The sequence below is a fragment of the Arachis duranensis genome, chromosome 3 (genome assembly GCF_000817695.3).
Source record: "Arachis duranensis cultivar V14167 chromosome 3, aradu.V14167.gnm2.J7QH, whole genome shotgun sequence".
NCBI classification, from domain to species: Eukaryota; Viridiplantae; Streptophyta; class Magnoliopsida; order Fabales; family Fabaceae; genus Arachis; species Arachis duranensis.
In genome coordinates this window covers 69,411,109-69,424,888 of record NC_029774.3, presented here as the reverse complement: position 1 = coordinate 69,424,888, position 13,780 = coordinate 69,411,109, and the positions used below count along the sequence as shown (strand labels likewise).

Below are 13,780 nucleotides of genomic sequence, written 5' to 3'. Positions count from 1 at the left end.
GTCAAAAGATGTCTAATACAATAGATAAATGTCCTATTTATACTAGACTAGCTACTAGGGTTTACATGAGTAAGTAATTGATGCATAAATCCACTTCCGGGGCCCACTTGGTGTGTGCTTGGGCTGAGCTTGATGAATTCACGTGTAGAGGCATTTCTTGGCGTCAAACTTCATGTTATGACGTGTTTTGGGCGTTTGACTCCGGATCATGACGTTTTTCTGGCGTTTAACTCCAGACAGCAGCGTGTACTTGGCGTTTAACGCCAAGTTACGTCGTCATTCTTCGAATAAAGCATGGACTGTTATATATTGCTGGAAAGCCCTGGATGTCTACTTTCCCACGCCGTTGAGAGCGCGCCAATTGGAGTTCTGTAGCTCTAGAAAATCCATTTCGAGTGCAGGGAGGTCAGAATCCAACAGCATCAGCAGTCCTTTTGTCAGCCTTCTTCAGAGTTTTGCTCAAATCCCTCAATTTCAGTCAGAATTTACCTGAAATCACAGAAAAACACACAAACTCATAGTAAAGTCCAGGAATGTGAATTTAGCATAAAAACTAATGAAAACATCCCTAAAAGTAGCTCAAACTTACTAAAAACTATATGAAAACAATGCCAAAAAGCGTATAAATTATCCGCTCATCAAACACCAGTTTTGGGCATTCAACTTGAGAGGTCAATCCTTCTTGCGCGTTAAACGCCCAAGATTGGCGTTTAACGCTAGTTTTGGCAGTCATTCTAAATGAGAAGTATAGACTATTATGTATTGGTGGAGCTCTGGAAGTTAGCTTTCCAACGCCATTGAGACCGCGTCAATTGGACCTCTATAGATCAAGATATGCTCGTTGGAATGCATGGAGGTCACGATTAATAGCATCTGCTATAGTTTCTTCGTCTCTGAACAAGATTTTTCCAAATTTACCCAAAATTCACCTAAACTAAAAAATAACAGAAAAACTCAAAGTAGCATCCAAAGATGAATTTTGCACTAAAACATAGTAAAAATTATTAAAATCTAACTAAAAACAACTACAAAATGCTATGAAAAAGGGTTGAAGATGCTCACTGATGCCAGGGCATCTTGGCCAGTTTCACTGACCTTTTCTTTACTGTTTTAGAGTAGTTTCATGCATTTTCTTAGTAAATAAGCAAGTTTTGGGTAAATATACACTTACACCTTGATTCAAGCAAACATTGTGGACTTTACATAATTTCATGAGAATTTTGCAAGAATTGAATGATAAAATGGATGATGCATGGTCTCATGATTAAGAACCAAGCTTTGATGCACTTTATTTGCTTGATTTCAGGACAAAGGAAGCAAGGAAGAGCCACGTTAGCAGCCACGTTAGTCTAACTAACGTGACCACTAACGTGGAATGGGAGTAAGTTTGCAGCGTTAATAGAAAAAGTGATCGCCAATAATGCCTTCGAAAGCCATCATATCCCACGTTAGTTGCCACGTTAGTTACGTTAACGTGGAAGCTAACATGGAAAGGAAAGGGGAGCTCCAACGTTAGTGGTAAAGGTGAACACCACTAATGTTCCAAAAGGCCACACTTAGCCACATTAAGAGTCACGTTAATCCAATTAACGTGAACTCTAACGTGGAAGGAGAAAGAAATCGCCAACGTTAGTGACACTCACCTTTGTCACTAACGTTGGACTAAGCCAATATGGCCTACGTTAGTGGTGACGTTAAGACCATTAACGTGAAGGGTAACATGGAGCAAGGAATGATAGGCCAATGTTAGTGACACTCACCTTTGTCACTAATGTTGGAGATGGCAATTACAACCATGTTAGTGCTCACGTTAATGCCATTAACGTGAGGCACTAACGTGGGAAGAAAGGGCGTTTTGAAGCGTTAGTGACAAAGGTAAGTGTCACTAACGCTCTCAAAGCTTGGGCATTCCCATGTTAAGGGCCACGTTAGTTACACTAATGTGGATCACTAACGTGGGGAAGAGAAGCAAGGAGCAACGTTATTGGTAAAGGTGAATGCCAACAAAGTTTGCGAAAGACTAATAAGCAATGTTATTCGTAAAGGTGAATGCCAATAACGTTTACGAAGGACTAAGAGGCAACGTTAGTGGTCCCGTTAGAGCCACTAACGGTGAAGTTAACGTGGACCAATTTGATTTGGAGCGTTAGTGAAAAAGGTTATCGTCACTAACGTTTTCGAACCCAAATTTACACTTAACGTTAACACCACTAACGTCCTAACTAACGTCCACCCATGCCTGACTCACACTTTTCTGCAAACAAAGCTGAGCCCACTGAAGATTGTAACTGCTTCAACTCTAGATCAAAGGCCCATATCCAAGACTTGAAGAGCTGACTAGAAGATCAAGAAGAGTAGTATATATAGGAGTAGTTTTGAACTAGAAAAGGAGTCTTGGCATTATTGGGAACTATATTCTGTATATTTAATTTTCCTGCAATTTCTAGTTTACTTTGAGAATGCACTCTTCTATTTCATCTTCCATTTTCAGAGCTAGGAACAACTAAATCCCTTTTCATTGGGTTAGGGAGCTATGTTGTAATTTGATGGATCAATTATAGTTTTTATTCTTCTTCCTCTTTCTTTTCTCTTGATTTACTAGAAAGCTTTCAATCTTAAATCAATTGGTTAGTTATCTTGGAAAAGAAACTCTCCATAATTGGATCTCCTTTGAGCCTTGGAAATGGGATGAGGAGATCATGCTATAGTTGCTTTCTCATATTGGACCAAATTGTGGTTTGGATAGATATAGTGACATATAATCCTACCAACACTTTGATTTGGAAATACATGTGGTATAATCAGTGACCATACTTCATCTCTTCCCATGAGCAATTAAATCAAGGAATTGGGCAATTGTTCAAGTTTAGAGATATTGGGTTGCCAAGGAATTAGGATCCAATCACCTAAGATTGCCAAGGAGATCAATGAATGCATTGATTGAGGAAGAGATGAGAATGAACTTGATCCGGAGAATGCAACATCTCCTAAGCCCAATGAATCCCCCATTTCTGATCTTACCCAATCTCTTTACCTTCTGCCATTTACTTTTATGTTCATCTCCCCAAATCCCCATTTAAAATTCTGCAATTTACTTTCTGCAATTTATTTTTCACCATTTATTTCTAGCATTTACATTTTCTGTCATTTGCTTTCCCGCCATTTAATTTTCTGCAATTATCAACTCATCTTCTACTTAGCTCACTAGAACATTCCTCCAATTAAAAGTTGCTTGACCAATCAATCCCTATGGGATTCGACCTCACTCTATTGTGAGTTTTTACTTGACGACAATTCGGTATACTTGCCGAAGGGAAATTTATTGAGAGACAAGTTTCCGTGCATCAAGTTTATGGCGTCGTTGCCGGGGATTGATTTTGTATCGATAATGATTAAGTTGAAGGATAACTAGATTGAGCAATTTTCTTTGTTTTGATTATTTCATCTTAGTCATTTACTTCCAGTTTAGCTGTTTCGTTTCTATTTTCTTTCTTCTTCATCTGTTTTTCTGGCTATCTACCATTTAGTTCACTAACCCACTAACTATTTGATATATTGCACCACTCACACTAATAGCCATTCTAACAAGAGTAATTTTTTCATTTATTTTCTTTCTTGCTTTTTGCTCTGTTGGTTGTATGACAGGTAGAAGAAGCGGAGCTTCAACTTCCTTTGATTCTGAACCTGAGAAGACCTTCCTTAGATTAAGGAGGGAAGAAAGAGGGAAGAGAGTAGTTGGTGCTGAGGAAGAAGAGGAGTATTTTGAAACAGACATAAAGGAGAATATGGAGAACCACCATGAAGAAGAAGCTCACAACCATGCCAGAGAAGGCCCAGTGAATCATGCTGGACAAGAGAGAAGAGTTCTAGGCTCTTACATCAACCCAAACCCAAGAAATTATGGAAGTAGCATCCAAAAGCCAACTATACATGCCAATAACTTTGAACTGAAGCCCCAGCTCATCACCCTTGTTCAGAACAACTGTGCATTCGGAGGAAGCACCCAAGAAGACCCCAATCAACATCTAACCACCTTCCTAAGGATATGTGATACTGTGAAGTCTAATGGTGTTCATCTGGATGTCTATAGACTACTTTTGTTCCCTTTTTCACTTAGGGACAAAGCATCTAAATGGTTGGAATCTTTCTCGAATGAGAGTTTAACAGCCTGCGAAGATGTGGTGAACAAATTCTAGGCGAGATTCTACCCTCCTCAAAGAATCAACAAGTTGAGAGCTGAGGTACAAACCTTCAGGCAACAAGATGATGAAACTCTCTATGAGGCATGGGAGAGGTTTAAGGGCTTAACAAGAAGGTGCCCACCAGACATAATCAATGAATAGGTGCAACTACACATTTTCTATGAGGGTCTTTCTTATGAATCAAAGAAGGCAGTAGACCATTTATCCGGGGGATCTCTAAACAAGAAAAAGACCATTGAAGAAGCCATAGATGTCATTGAGACTGTAGCTGAGAATGGCTACTTTTATGCTTCTGAAAGGAGCAACACTCGACGAGTGATGGAGCTAAACCATATGGACGCACTGTTGGCTCAAAACAATATGATCACCAAGCAGTTAGCCAACCTCACCAAGAAGATGGAAGGGAACCAAGTTGCTGCAGTCACCACTTCATCATCAGCTCAAGAAGGAGCAAATACAAAGGAAGAGAGTGATTGGGAACAAGCCAACTATATTGGGAACTCACCTAGGCAGGCCCATGACCCATACTCCAAAACCTATAATCCTGGTTGGAAGAACCACCCAAACTTTGGGTGGAGAAATCAACAAGATCAAGGCCAGGATCAAAGACGTCACAACCCCAACAACAATGCAACTCACCATCATTCCACACAGAGATCATATCAACACCCACCCAATAGTACCTCTCAACATCCACATCAAAACCAAAATGGCCCTTTTCACCCCTCCTACCTCAAATCACCATCACCACTCGAAGATAGACTCTCCAGAATTGTGACTCTACTTGAAGGTATATGTAAGGAAGTCCAAGATAATAGAGTGTTCAAGGATGAAGTGCGAGCTAATATCAAAAACCAGGGAGACACCATCAAGAGGCTGGAGTCTCAAGTGGGATATCTTTCTCAGTAGATTCCCAAGCCTACTGATAGCTTCCCAAGTGACACACAGAAAAACCAGAGAGGTAAAGCAAATAAGGTAAGATGGGAAGAATGTAAGATGGTCACTATAAGTGATAAGGGGAGTGTGGAAAAACTGAACAAACATTTAGAACACTCTCAAGATATTCCAGCAGAGAAGTAAGAAGAGAGTGACCAAGAAACCAACCCCACACAGAGGAAGGAGCTAATGGAGGAAATTCTGAACCCATATGCACCTTTTCCCCAAAGACTCAAGGGGGTGTAGAAAGGAGAATGTATTCAAGGTTCCTCGACATGTTTGCATCCCTCCATGTAAACATACCATTCATCAAGGCTCTCCAACAAATGCCCTCATACATTAAGTGTATGAAAGAACTGCTAACCAAGAAAAATTTAATAAAGGGAGGGCAAACAATAGTGATGAATAAGGAGTGCAGTGCTCTCATCCAAACAGAGTTGCCTATAAAAAGAAAGGACCTAGGGAGCTTTCACATCCCTTGCACCATAGGAGAAACAAGGATTGATAAAGGACTCTGTGACCTGGGAGTAAGCATCAACTTAATGCCTTTATCCCTCATGAAGAAGCTTCAAATCAATGAGCTAACGCCCACGGATGTAATCATCAAGTTAGATGACAAAACCAAGCAATAGGAGTGGTTGAAAATGTGTTGGTGAAGGTTGGGAACTACTTCCTCCCCACAGACTTTGTTATCTTGGAGATGGAAGAGAGTCACCTCCATCCAATCATATTAGGGAGACCATTCCTAGCCACAGCCAGAGCACTTATAGATGTGGAGGGAGGAGAGCTAATACTGAGGATACATAATGAACAACTTACCTTCGATGTCTTCAAACCCTCACAAGAAGCAGATCAAGAAAATAAGGAATCAAGGGAGGATCACAATAAAGCATTGGTGGAAGAAACAAGCACGGAAGCACAAACACTGCACCTGGGAATCCCTTTAGTTGACAAGCAAAACAGTCAACAGGAACAACAGCCAAGGGTAACCTAAGAGGAGATAAACCCACCGGAGTCATATAAGACCAGCAACAAAATTTCCTTGGAAAAAGAGGCCACAAGGAGCAAGGTAGCATTAAAAGAAACAAGGAAGAAGGCACCAAGGGGATGGAGGAACAAGAAGATCTCTACAGAGGATTTCTCTCCAGAAGATGAAGTAATCTCTGCTCATTTCCCATCTATTCCACCTCATCTCCCCACCATTCCATCTCAGCTACCCCAAGTGTACACCATCGGCAGAATTCTCTCCTTGGAACATGTGGGGGTTATAAATAAAGCCAACGGAGATAGATTCACTGCAAGAGGGGAAGATTTGAGACATTACCAACCACCCTGATAAATGCCAAACGTCAAGCTAATGACGCTAAAGAAGCGCTTCATGGGAGGCAATGCATGTTTTATATCCTTTCAGTAATTTTTAGGATTTTTAAAGTAGTTAATAAAGCAAGGTTCATGAATTCCAAATCAACTTTGACAAGCACTTAGAAGAATCTCTATATGTAGCATATAGTGAACAACAAGTTTGGTGTTCAAAGCACCCTAAGAAGACATGGATACAATTCATAGCATGTCAATCTTAGAGCCTTAATCAAATCTTTTTACACCACATGGTCACAAACTAAGTTTGGTGTCACCAATGTTGCATGCATGAATACTTAGTTGGTCGGTTGGTTTGCATTCATGAATGGCACTTAGTTAGTCAAAAGCAAAAATTTAAAAAAGTAGTTAGCCTCCCATCCTTATTTTTCCACCACAATTCAAACTAATATCTCTCTTTTCTTTTGTCTTGCAAGGGAATTGAAGGGAATGTTGGAGGGAACCGATGGGATAACCCAAGGGGTGTGGTTCGGCCACTTCACCAAGGGAACTACACACATGTCTTCAAGGGGAGTACCTTGGGAAGTGTTACCATGCAACATTGGGAGAAAGATCGCCTTGGAGACCGAACCAATTACTTCATAAAAGTGGTGATCCTTGTGCTCATTCCGTACCAAACCCCAAACCGTCCACCATTGGGTTTTTCTATCAATCCACACCCTTCAATCCCATCATCCTCCTATATAAAGGACCCCCACTCTATATCCTTCCATATTCAAATATCATTTCATTTCATCTCTCTTCTTTCTTTCGAAACACACACCCAACACCTCTACCCTCAACACGTTAGCACAATCCTCTAAGCTACACCCTATCTTAACCTGGCCAATTTCCATCATCAACCCATACTTCTCAACACCTTCACATACCAATTCCTACTCATGGCATCATCGAGCTCTAAAAGAAGAAAAGGGAAGGAGCCTTTGGAGCAACCCCCTTTTGATGAGAAAAAATTTAGAACCTTTCACCATGCATTACAATTTAGGTGGATGGTTGAGAAAGAGATCATATATGAGCTATGCTTTCAAGTCAAGAAAAATGAGTGCCCCAGAATCACAGAGAAGGTGGAAAAGAGAAGATGGGAGCTCCTCACTGATCCGGTCACAAAAGTAAATGCAACACTTGTAAGAGAGTTTTATGCAAATGCAGTCAGGTATGATAGGGCCGATGAATCCTATATAAGCTTCGTAAGAGGGGTAACAGTGGATTTTAGTCCTATGAACATCATGAGGGTGTTAAAGCTATGAACCATACCATTCGTAGAAGAGAGCTATCAATCCAAAATAGATAGCAGTCCCAACTATGACAAGATTGTGGAATATATCTGCATACTAGGAGCGGATTGGGTAAGAGATTCCCATAGGAAGCCCAAATTAATTAAGATAAGGGATCTCACACCTGAAGCAAAGGGGTGGTTTGAGATTGTAAGGAGATCCATCCTTCCCGCCAGAAATAACTCAGAGGTAAACTGTAAGAGAGCAATGATGGTACAATGTATACTCAAAGGGGGGAGATCAAGGTTCACGAACTCATAGCTCAAGGCATTCGGAAGTTCGATAAGAAAAGTGATTCTGGAGGAAAAGTTAGGCTACCCCAGCACCATTTTCCGTCTGTGCGCAAGGGCTAGGGTGGTGTTCGAAGATGGAAACCCCGAGTGGATAAAAGTCGACATCCCAATTACTTTCCGACGGATGCATGTCGTTGCACCTCCCTTACCTCAACGAAGAATAAGAAAGAGGCCAGCCCATCAAGTTGAAGAAAGACAAAACCCAGAGGAGCAAGCCCCAACCACTTTAGACATGCGCCAATTACAAGAAGCCATTGATGGTTTATCTAGGCAATACATGGAGAATCAAGGGGCACAGAAGAAGCTTCAACTGCAAATGATGGATCGCCAAGAAGAATCATTCTCTAGAAGGATTAATCAACAAGGGGAGTGGCAAAAGCAACTGATGGAGCAGCAACTGGAACAAGGGAGACCGTGGAGTGAATCCTTCCACAAGTTGAACCAAAAGCAAGATCAACAACAAGAAGCCATCCAAAAGCTAAACAACATCCAAGCACTCTAGGTGCACACATTTATGAGATGCATCGGAAACAAAGAGAACAGGCAGATCTCTTCGATGAATACAGAGCGTTCTCAGAAGGAGTCTATATGAGTGAGATTGGATATCATGTAAACACTCAAGCCAGACTTCGATATTTAATTGAACAATTGCATGTATTACACCCGGGGATCACAAGATATGAGGAAGTAAAGGATGAATTAGCACAAGAAGAAAGAGAAAGAGCAGAAAAGACTCATGAATAAGTAAGGAAGGCACTGGAAGATTGGAAAAGAGCCAGAATGACACGGATACAGGGAAGCGCAAGTGGACACAAAGAGGACAAACAAGAGAGAGAGCATGAGCATCCCCAGAAGTAAAAGGTGGTGGAGTTCCCTCTTCGTTCTATCTTTTTCAAGTTTTAAATAAGAAAAATCATGTATGAAATAGAACATGCTTCCATAGTAGCTTAAGAATTTTCAATTTTGTCTTTAAGATTTCATTGCTTAGGTCTATATGTGTTGGTCTAAGTTCCCGATTATCATTTTCACCCTGCTAAAATGTATGCTTGTCCTTTAAGCTAAATAAAAGAGGATGTTATGAAAAACTAGAGTGGGGTTCATCTTGTGGAGTAAGTTCTCAATATTTGTAGTGTGGTAATTGATTAGCTAAGTTGGTTCACCAACAAGGTATATAGGCAACTATATGCTCTAAATCACATGCTTGAAACACATCCTATGAGATTAGCCAAACAACAAAATCCTAATAAGAAAAAGAAAAATAACAATAAGAGTTTCAAAAAGAAAGAAAAATAATAAGAAATAAGGCTAGGCACCAAGGGTTGAATCTTGAGGCATGTGTCTGTGGTGCTCCTGTGCAAGGGATATGCTTGGATGAATAAGCTCTCAGGGGTGCCTTATCACTTGGTAACTTGGGTTAACTAACCCGGGATTATTAGCTGAAAGTCAACTATCAAGAACAACATTTGCTACAGAGCACTTAGTAACCCAAAGAGGTGCTGGACACCAAGGTCTCAAGAAATAAAGTAACAAACCATATGCCTGTGGTGTGCATGTGTGGGGGAGAGAGACTTGAGGGAGTAGGTCCTTAGGGGTGTCTCAACACCTAGGACCTTGAACCAACTGGTTTGGGAGTGTTGGCTAAAAGCTTATCTGAAAGAGTCACCCCCTCACAAAGCATTTAGCCTAAAAGAATGCAATAAACCCTGAAAGGAAAGGGGGGATCAATGAATAAGGATCTCATAGGATGCAATCAAGCGAGTATTCAAGAGCATGATAAGGACCTGAAAACCAGTGAAGGAATGAACCTAAATTGCTATGCATGAAACCCCAAGGACCAAGAACTTAACTCCAATAATAAGAACTTGTTCCTCTTGTTCTTTCATTTATCATTCTTATGCTTCAGTACTTGCTTAGGGACAAGCAAACTTTAAGTTTGGTGTTGTGATGACAGAGCATCTTGGCCAGTTTCACTGACCTTTTCTTTACTGTTTTAGGGTAATTTCATGCATTTTTTTAGTAAATAAGCAAGTTTTGGGTAAATGTACACTTACACCTTGATTCAAGCAAACATTGTGAACTTTACATGATTTCATGAGAATTTTGCAAGAATTGAATGATAAAATGGATGATGCATGGTCTCATGATTAAGAACGAAGCTTTGATGCACTTTATTTGCTTGATTTCAGGACAAAAGAAGCAAGGAAGAGCCACGTTAGCAGCCATGTTAGTCTAACTAACGTGACCACTAACGTGGAATGGAAGTAAGTTTGCAGCGTTAATGGAAAAAGTGATCACCAATAACGCCTTCGAAAGCCATCATAGCCCACATTTGTTGCCACGTTAGTTACATTAATGTGGAAACTAACGTGGAAAGGAAAGGGGAGCTCCAACCTTAGTGGTAAAGGTGAACACCACTAACGTTCCAAAAGGCCATACTTAGCCACGTTAAGAGTCACGTTAATCCAATTAACGTAAACTCTAACGTGGAAGGAGAAAGAAATCGCCAACGTTAGTGACACTCACCTTTGTCACTAACGTTGGACTAAGCCATTATTGCCTACGTTAGTGGTCACGTTAAGACCACAAATGTGAAGGGTAATGTGGAGCAAGGAATGATAGGACAATGTTAGTGACACACCCCTTTGTCACTAACGTTGGAGATGGCAATTACCACCACGTTAGTGGTCACGTTAATACAATTAACGTGAGGCACTAACGTGGGAAGAAGGGGCATTTTGAAGCGTTAGTGACAAAGGTAAGTGTCACTAATGCTCTCAAAGCTTGGGCATGTCCACGTTAATAGGGACATTAGTTACACTAACGTGGGGAAGAGAAGCAAGGAGAAACGTTATTGGTAAAGGTGAATGCCAATAACGTTTGCGAAAGACTAAGAAGCAATGTTATTGGTAAAGGTGAACGCCAATAACATTTGCAAAGTACTAAGAGGCAACGTTAGTGGTCACATTAGTGCCACTAACATTGAAGTTTACGTGGACCAATTAGATTTGGAGCGTTAGTGAAAAAGTTTATCGTCACTAACGTTTTCGAACCCAAATTTACACTTAACATTAACACCACTAACGTCCTAACTAACGTCCACCCATGCCTGACTCACACTTTTCTGCAAACAAAGCTGTGCCCACTGAAGATTGTAACTGCTTCAACTCTAGATCAAAGGCCCATATCCAAGACTTGAAGAGCTGACTAGAAGATCAAGAAGAGTAGTATATATAGGAGTAATTTTGAACTAGAAAAGGAGGCTTGGCATTATTGGGAACTATATTCTGTATATTTACTTTTCCTATAATTTCTAGTTTACTTTGAGAATGCACTCTTCTCTTTCATCTTCCATTTTCAGAGCTATGAACAACTAAACCCCTTTTCATTGGGTTAGGGAGCTCTGTTGTAATTTGATGGATCAATTGTAGATTTCATTCTTCTTCCTCTTTCTTTTCACTTGATTTACTAGAAAGCTTTCGATCTTAAATCAATTAGTTAGTTGTCTTGGAAAAGAAACTCTCTATAATTGGATATCCTCTGAGCCTTAGAAAAGGGATGAAGAGATCATGCTAGAATTGCTTTCTCATGTTGGACCAAATTGGGGTTTGGATGGATATAGTGACATATAATCCTACCAACACTTTGATTTGGAAATACATGTGGTATAATCAATGACCGTACTTCATCTCTTCCCATGAGCAATTAAATCAAGGAATTGGGCAATTGTTCAAGTTTAGAGAGATTGGGTTGCCAAGGAAGAGGGATCCAATCACCTAAGATTGCCAAAGAGATCAATGAATGCATTAATTGAGGAAGAGATGAGAATGAACTTGATCTGGAGAATGCAACATCTCCTAAGCCCAATGAATCCCCCATTTCTGATCTTACCCATTCTCTTTACCTTCTGCCATTTACTTTTATGTTCATCTCCCCAAATCCCCATTTAAGATTCTGCAATTTACTTTCTGTAATTTATTTTTCGCCATTTATTTCCAACATTTACATTTTCTGTCATTTGCTTTCCTGCCATTTAATTTTCTGCAGTTATCAACTCAACTTCTGCTTAGCTCAACTAGAACATTCCTCCAATTAAAGTTGCTTGACCAATCAATCCCTGTGGGATTCGACCTCACTCTATTGTGAGTTTTTACTTGACGACAATTCGGTATAGTTGCCGAAGAAAAATTTGTTGAGAGACAAGTTTCCGTGCATCACTCACGCATCATAACACCAAACTTAAACTGTTGCTTGTCCTCAAGCAACCAAAAACAAGATAGGACTAAATAGAAGAGAAAAATACATCAGGTTTTAGAGTTGTCAATGAAACTCAGTTCCAATTACTGAATGTGGTTGTTAACTCTCTATTTCTGAATAGCTTTGGCATCTCACTTTTCTTTGAAGCTCAGAAATATTGGAATTCTTTTGAACTAAAATCCGGATGATATTATTGATTCTCTTCTTTAAGTTTTTCTTGATTCTTGAACGTAGCTTTTTCTTTTGGTGCTTTACACCTTTGAGCCTAGCTGTGACTCTAAGCATTTTATTTTCATGTATTACCACCTGATATATAAATGCCACAAGCACTTAACTAGGGGAACCCTTCGGATTCAAATTTAGCTTTGCTTAAATTCCCAGACAGTGGTGCTCAGAGTTCTTAAGCGTACTCTTTATAGGATTGGATCACGACTTTAAATGCTCAGTCTCAAGATTTTCTTGACACCTTCACACTACAAGCATATAGTTAGGGATAGCAACTCATTTGAGCTTTTTAGGCCAATTTTGACCCTCCTAACCATTGATGCTCACAGCCTTGGACCTTTGTTCTTGTTCTTGATTTTTCTTTATCTTTTCTTCTTTTTCTTTTTCTTTTTTTTTGTTGTTTCTTTTGCTTCAAGAATAAATCTTTTTGATATTTTAGAGAATCAATAATACTTCTCTAAATTCACTATTCTTCAAGAGCCAATATGCTCAACTCCAATGTCAAATTTACACAGTTAATTCATACATTCAGAAAATAAAGATAAGGCCACCACTTTAAGATAAATAGAACAACTTATAATATAACTCAAGTCCCTATGTATCTTGCTACTTCTTTTTTTTTAAATTCTTTTTAAGCTTAGTGGGCAATACATAAGACATCTTCTAACCATAAAGATTTCAAAAATAAACTACCAAAGCAAGAAAATTCTAAGAGTGATCATGTAAAAGCTAGAATAGAAAACATGAAATAAGATAAAGGAAGGGATAATGAAACTTAACCACCTCAGTTATGGTGGCTGCTGATCTTCCATGAAGATGATTCACCTTCCTTTGGTGTCATTGATAATAATATAGACCCAGAGCTTGCTCTACATTACCAAACTTAAAAGTTTGCTTGTCCCCAAGCAAAGATAGCTTGGTTCTTTGTTGGCATTTAAATGCTAGGACTGATTCCCTCCCCTCTGGGCGTTCAGCCCTGAGATTGGCATCTGAACGGCAGAGGGTCCTCTCTGATCCCTTATGGGCGTTGAACGCCCATGCTCTCTTTCCCGTCTGGCATTGAATACCAGTAAGGGGCACCTTCCAGGGTATTTTGTTTTTCTCCTAAGCGTTCCTGTTTCTGTTCTAAGTGCTACACATGATCACAAACATGAGAAAAAGAGGAAAACTATGAAAAATCAACAAAAAATAAAATAGTATGAAATTGAACTAAAGTAAT

General features: G+C 39.8%; 1 non-coding gene across 1 annotated transcript; it reads right to left on the bottom strand.

Annotated features, from left to right (window-relative positions):
* Window positions 1-4,226: 4,226 nt before the first annotated feature.
* On the bottom strand, window positions 4,227-4,330 carry LOC127746445 (small nucleolar RNA R71). The gene has a single exon (XR_008008064.1). It is a non-coding gene; the product is annotated as a small nucleolar RNA R71 (small nucleolar RNA).
* Window positions 4,331-13,780: the final 9,450 nt, after the last annotated feature.